A 6,716-nucleotide genomic window follows, 5' to 3' on the forward strand; every position below is an offset into this window, starting at 1 on the left:
CAGGAAATTTCTCCTTTATTCTAGGTTGGTTCTCTCCTTCATAAGTAACAGAATTAACAGAATAGCAGAGTTGGAAGAGACCTTGGAGGTCTTCTAGTCCAACCCCCTGTTCTGGCAGGAAAGCCTATTCCATTTCAGACAAATGGCTTTCCAGTCTCTTAAAAACTTCCACTGTTGGAACATTTACAACTTCTGGAGGCAAGCTGTTCCACTGATTAATTGTTCTAACTGTCAGGAAATTTCTCCTTAGTTCTAAGTTGCTTCTCTCCTTGGTTAGTTTCCATCCATTGCTTCTTGTTCTACCCTCAGGTGCCTTGGAGAATAGTTTGTCTCCCTTTTCTTTGTGGCAGCCTCTGAGATATTGGAAGATTGCTATCATGTCTCCCCTAGTTCTTCTTTTCACTAAACTAGGGATACCCAATTCTAGCAACTGTTCTTTATGTTTTAGCCTCCAGTCCCCTAATCTTCTTTGTTGCTCTTCTCTGCACTCTTTCTAGAGTCTCAATCTCTTTTTTACATCAGGGTGACCGAAACTTTCCATCCGTTGCTTCTTGTTCTGAACATAGAAGCTTGTTCTATGTTCAGAGCATAGTAACTGAAACTCTTTATCTTTTCTGCCAACCCATTACTTTAGACACCGATATCCCATATTGGGGAGGGAAATCTATGTGATCTATGGCAAGAATGCAGCAGCCGAAGCAAACAACAGTTTCGCAATGCTGGAGAAGTGGAGCACCAGACCGATTTCTCGTTCTGTAACCTTTGAGTTTAGCAGAGGGAACATTTCCTAGAAGCTTAAGCCAGTCTGGCAGACGGTGTGCCTGTCTCATATTCGGACATTGAGCGCATAGTTGCAATAGGAAGGGTATCAGTTACTCTGGCAAATATGGGTACCCCAAGATGATTCAACATGCAAAGGTTGCCAAGGAGAAGAGAGCTGATAATGGCATCCCTGCCAAGAGTCTGCCTCAATCTTTCTTCAGAATGGGTTGGTTGCCCATTAAGCAGGAAGGAGCAACTCCAGTTTTAGGATGGCCTGTGGCACGGAGAGGGTTCCACCACAAAACCGCGGTAGACTAAAGCGCGCTCGACGAAAGCGCGTACCTGACGTCATCACAGCGCGACGAAAACATCACGCTGTGAGCGGTAAAGTTAAAATTAACGCGAAAACCTTACCCTAACCCCCCCAAACCTAACCCTAAACCTAACCATTAACCTAACCCTAAACCTAACCCTAAACCTAACCATTAACCTAACCCTAAACCTAACCCTAACCCTTAACCTAACCCTAACCCTAACCCTAAACCTAACCCTTACCTTTATGTGAATCGGCTTGCTTTAAAAGCGCTTTTTAAAGCGCCCTTTTTTCTCCGTGGTCGTATTTGTCACGCTGCTGATGACGTCAGGTACGCGCTTTAATCGGGCACGCTTTAGTGGACCGCGGTTTTGTCGTGCCATGCATGGAGAGAATGTGGATGTCAGGTGAGCATACCTGATCTTTGTAGCTCACAAAAGAGAAATGGAGTCAAACCAAGGCAGAAGGGAAGATGGACCACCTTCGAATATGTTGGTCTAATACGGTATTACTCAACCTTGGCGACTTGAAGATGTATGGACTTCAACTTCCAGAATTCCCCAGTGAATCCTACTTATGTTTGGCTCTGACCTTTTTCTCCCCTTTGCTTCAAGCCCACAGACCACACACTGATGCGTGCACACACATACACCCAAAGGTGTTTTTATTTTTTTCAAGAGGCAACTGGACCAGTGGTGGGATTCAAATTTTTTTACATCCGGTTCTGTGGGCATGGCTTGGTAGGCGTGGCTTTGGTGGGTGTGGCATGGGAAAGATACTGTAAAATCCCCATCCCCATCCCGATCCAGGGGAAGGTTACTGCGAAGTCCCCATTTCCTCCCGATCAGCTGGGACTTGGGAGGCAGAGAATAGATGGGGGCAGGCCAGTCAGAGGTGGTATTTGCTGCTGGTTCTCCGAACTACTCAAAATTTCTGCTACTGGTTCTCCAGAACTGGTCAGAACCTGCTGAATACCACCTCTGAACTGGTTTTACTTATTTTTCTTTGAAGACATGTTGCTTCTCATCCAAGAAGCTTCTTCAGCTCTGGATGTTTCTTGGATTGCTTCTTGGATGAGAAGCGAAACGTCTTCAAAAAAAACCCAGAAAGTTCATCCAGTTGTCTCTTGAAAAAGCACCTTTGGGACAACCATGACCTGGATGACCGAGAATCTCCATACACAGACAAAAAACACAGATACCAGATTGCCTCTGATGAAAAAAAACGATACTTGGTAGAAAAACCATGGGCCAACCTTGTTAAAAAAAACCTTTGGAAAAAAGCTAGCTAAAAGCACAAAGGGTTTTTTTTTGCTTTTTTTTTTCTAGGTTTTAAAAACATAAAAGGCATATTAGCAAATCTTTACAGGCAGTCCTCATCTTACAACCATTCATTTAGGAATCATTCAAAGTTACAACAGCAGTGAAACAAGTGACTTATGACCATTTTTCGCACATAATGGCCATTGCAGTATCCCCACATGGTCACGTGGCCAAAATTTGGGTGCTTGGCAACTGGCATGTATTTATGACCGCTGCAGTGTCCCGGGGTCATGTGATCATCTTTTGTGACGGACAAACAAAGTCAATGGGGAAACCAGATTCACTTTACAAATGTGTTACCAACTTAACAACTGCAGTGATTCATTTAACAACTGTGGCAAGAAGGGTCGTAAAATGGGGCAAAACTTACTTAACAATTGTCTCATTTAGCAACAGAAATTTTGAGCTTAATTGTGGTTGTAATTTGAGGATTACCTCTATTCAGGAAGGAATAAATGAATGTATTGTATGGGATTTTTTTAAAAAAACTGTTAAAGGTACACCTTGTTTTAATTCTCATTGTCCATGCTACTATATTTTTTGAAGTATAAGGTGCACCTTTTTCCCTCAAAAAAGAGGGTGAAAATCTGGGTGCATCTTATACATTGAATACAGCATTTTTGCCTCTGGAAACCCCCTCCCCAGGAGCACTCTGCAACAATGTTCCCTCTAATTTTTTTTCAGTGTGAGCGGAAAAGTAGTGTTTGAGCGGCACATTTTCATGCCTGAGCACCTGAATTTTTTTCACATATGTCACCTAAGACAACAACAAAATCAGTATTATTTGAAACTCAAAGTTATGTTTATTCAAGGTACCCGCTTAATTAAAAGTGTTATATAATATCAGTATCACTTAACAACGCTCCTGCTTAGCAACCAAAATGTTGGCTCAGACAGTCTGGCATTTGAAGCACGCAAGTCTTAAAGCTGTTGTTACAAGACCCTTGCACCCCTAACCCTTTAGGGAAAAAAACCCCAGGGGTTTTCAAACGTGACAGCTTTAAGACTTGTGGACTTCAACTCCCAGAATTCCTCCCTGAGGGGAATTATATATTTGGACTGTTTCATAGTTACATTAGAGAACTACATTGTTAGAACTTAGCACAAAAGATACCTTTTATCTGAAAATCCAAATAGAGTAAACCTGCTATTATCCCAGAGCACTAATTTCATTTGTCCCAATCTGTTTTACGAGTCTGTATTAAAATAGATATAAATATTTTCACTAAATTTTGTAGATCTATATTTCAGGAACCTATCAGAAGTTAGGGCAAGATAAGAGTGGAAGAATGAATTTTGTTGCAGGTCATGGGGATTTTTTCAGCATCTTAAAAGTGGAGCGCATGTGCATTGAACTAGCAATACCCATTTAATAACAAAAGGAAATGGCTGAATTAAATTTGGTAAAGTTGCAAGCGAGCTGTAAAAAGCTTGTGATTTTTAAAATCATAGAATCAGAAGGGATACTGGAGGTCTTCTAGTCCAGCCCCTTGTCCAAGGCAGGAGTCTTTATATCATCTGAGACAAATGGCCGTCCAGTCTTTTGAAAACCTGCAGCAAATGAATTAAGATTCCATTGATTTTAATTGTTCTTACTGTCAGATTTCTCCTTATTTCCATCTTGAGTCTCCTGACAAGTTTCCATTGCTTCTTGTCCTGTCCTCAGGTGCTATTGCTGCCACCTCCTCCTCCTCCTCCTCCAACAGCACCAACACATTTGCTGCCCAGCGCTGCGACTGAGGTGAAGCCGCCGAAGCTCCCGCTGGCGCCCCCGCAGCGTTGGGCGGAAATCCGGCAGTGCTGTTGGAGGAGGAGGAGGCGAACCAGCCGGCCACCGCCGGCCACCGCCAGCCCTGCCGCTCTTCCCGCCCCCTTCCCAGCCCCACAGTCCAGCGGTCGCAGCAGAAGCAGCCCCGGGTCTCCGCTGCCGCTCCCCGCATTTTCTGGACGGGGATCCCTTGGAGAGGGGATTCCTTCCTGCGAGACCATGTCCAGAAAATGCGGGGAGCGGCAGCGGAAACCCGGAGCAGTTTCTGCTGCGACCGCTGGACTGTGGGGCTGAGAAGCGGGCGGGAAGAGCAGCGGGGCTGGCGGTGGGCGGTGGTGGCAGGCTGGTTCGCCTCCTCCTCCTCCAACAGGCAACAGCACTGCCGGATTCAGTTGCAGCCGCCTGCAAAGGACTTCCACACATTTCCTTAAGAAATCTCTGCGCGGCAGATAAAAACTGCTGCGCGGGATTTTCTTGCAACGTGAGCGGCCGCGCACGCGCGCACCTTAGAGGGAACAGTGCTCTGCAAGCCCCCCCCAAGGCTATTCATGCCTTTTTTTTAAAAAACGGGCTCATTTTTGTGAAAAACCAGTCATTTTGGGGAGGTTTGCAGAATGCAAAAACTTTTTTTTCTTTTTGGAAAGTTGTTTAACTGATTGATGAGAATTACATTGATCAAGTGTTGTGCCAGCAGAAACAAAGTCTTAAGGTGCTGCAGATTGTCAGCTATTTCCTTCTCCAGCACATGGATAAATAGACCTGGAAACATCTACCTACCTACCAATGTTCCCTCTAATTTTTTTTCAGTGTGAGCGGAAAAGTATAGTGTGTGAGCTGCACAGTTTCATGCCTGAGCACCTAAGAGAGCCACAGTTTGAACTGCTGTCGCGTCTGCTGGACATTTGCGCAACCTTCCAAGCGTCAAGCGCCAATTGCGAGCAAGGTTTCAGCCCGATGAATGCCAGACATGAAAAGTGCCACTCAAACACTATACTTTTCCCCTCACCCTGAAAAAAAAAGGCTCTCTGCTCAGCTTTTAGATTGTTAGACTGGCTAGAGAGAGACATGGCACCAACAGGGTCCTGGGTCCTGGCATTTTGCAGGCAACCTGTCCTCTCACATTCCTTTGGAATGCAACCCATCACATGTGAATTAGATTTTGCCAATTATCCTATTAAAAAATAACGCTATTATTCTAAAATATGACTAACTCAATATTAAAAACTGTAAATATGTAATGCTGATAAATAATAGCAGTAATTGTTATTTAGTATGATTAAAATCAGTATTGATATATCAATATAATATCTATCGAAATTGACAATATACACTAAAATAACAATACAAATATATAATGTGGAATATAAATGTAATAAATATAATATATAAATGCAACATAAAAAACTCTCCCCCTTTAAAGTAGTAAGATCAATTAAATAGTCTAGCAAGTTTGGACAATATGCTATATGTTATGTTACTTAAGAATATATATACCTCAGAATCAGATACAACATCCACATCATTTCCAACTGAGTCAATAAAATCATATGCCATGCCAAAACTATTTTAAATAAAGATATGAAATTAATCAAGTCTTGCATTTATTTTTCAAAATGAATGTACAATTTTTTTATTATTTAAGTTTTGTACCCTATCTTTTCTAACTAACGTTAACTTTAAAAAGATGTTACATCAGACTACAATACAAGTAATTAAATGAAGACTAAAATAAGTGTTTTGGCATATTGAGCTTTTTATATTTCTTTCTTATATTTCTTCCTTAGTTGAGAACTTGCTCCTCAGCTTACTTACGCATTAACTGTTTGTTGCTTTTATGGTTTATTCATTCACTGCTCCATCTTCAGTTTTTTTCACAGGGGGCAGGGCTTCCTTCCTCCCTTCCCTCCCTCCCTCCACTCCTTTGGCACCAATTTTGATCCAATTCTCTCTCTCTCTCTCTCTCTCTCTCTCTCTCTCTCTCTCTCTCTCTCTCTCTCTCTCTCTCTCTCTCTCTCTCTCTCTCTCTCTCTCTCTCTCTCTCACACACACACACACACACACACACACACACACACACGTTCTTTGGGGGGGGTTTGAATTACTCCGCCTCACTGCGCAAAGTCGACTCAGCATGTGTTCGGCCCCCACTTACGCCGAATCAAATCCGCGACCGGCGGGACCAGGGGGTTGCATTTCAAAGCCGTCAGTCCTCTTGCTTCTTCTCCTTCACCAGCAAAGCTCCCGCAGTGGTGCCTCTCCCTCCACGCGGAGCACCTGAGCTGGCCCCCGCGTTATCCCTCCCCCTTCCTCCTCTGCCGTGCTTTTGAGGCCGCGGGAGCTAGTAGGAAAGCAGCGGAGGTGGAGGCAGCAGCAGGGATAACCCAGAGCCCAGCTGAGCTGAGGTGCTCCAAGCGGAGTCAGCTGGGCTCTGGGTTATCCCTGCCGCCGCCTCAACCTCCGCCGCTTTCCTACTAGCTCCCGCGGCCTCAAAAGCACGGCAGAGGAGGAAGGGGGAGGGATAACGCGGGGGCCAGCTCAGGTGCTCCGCGTG

Source organism: Thamnophis sirtalis, unplaced genomic scaffold, assembly GCF_051295495.1.
Source record: "Thamnophis sirtalis isolate CommonGarterSnake01/CBP01778 unplaced genomic scaffold, rThaSir2_p1.2 scaffold_3, whole genome shotgun sequence".
Lineage (NCBI taxonomy): Eukaryota > Metazoa > Chordata > Lepidosauria > Squamata > Natricidae > Thamnophis > Thamnophis sirtalis.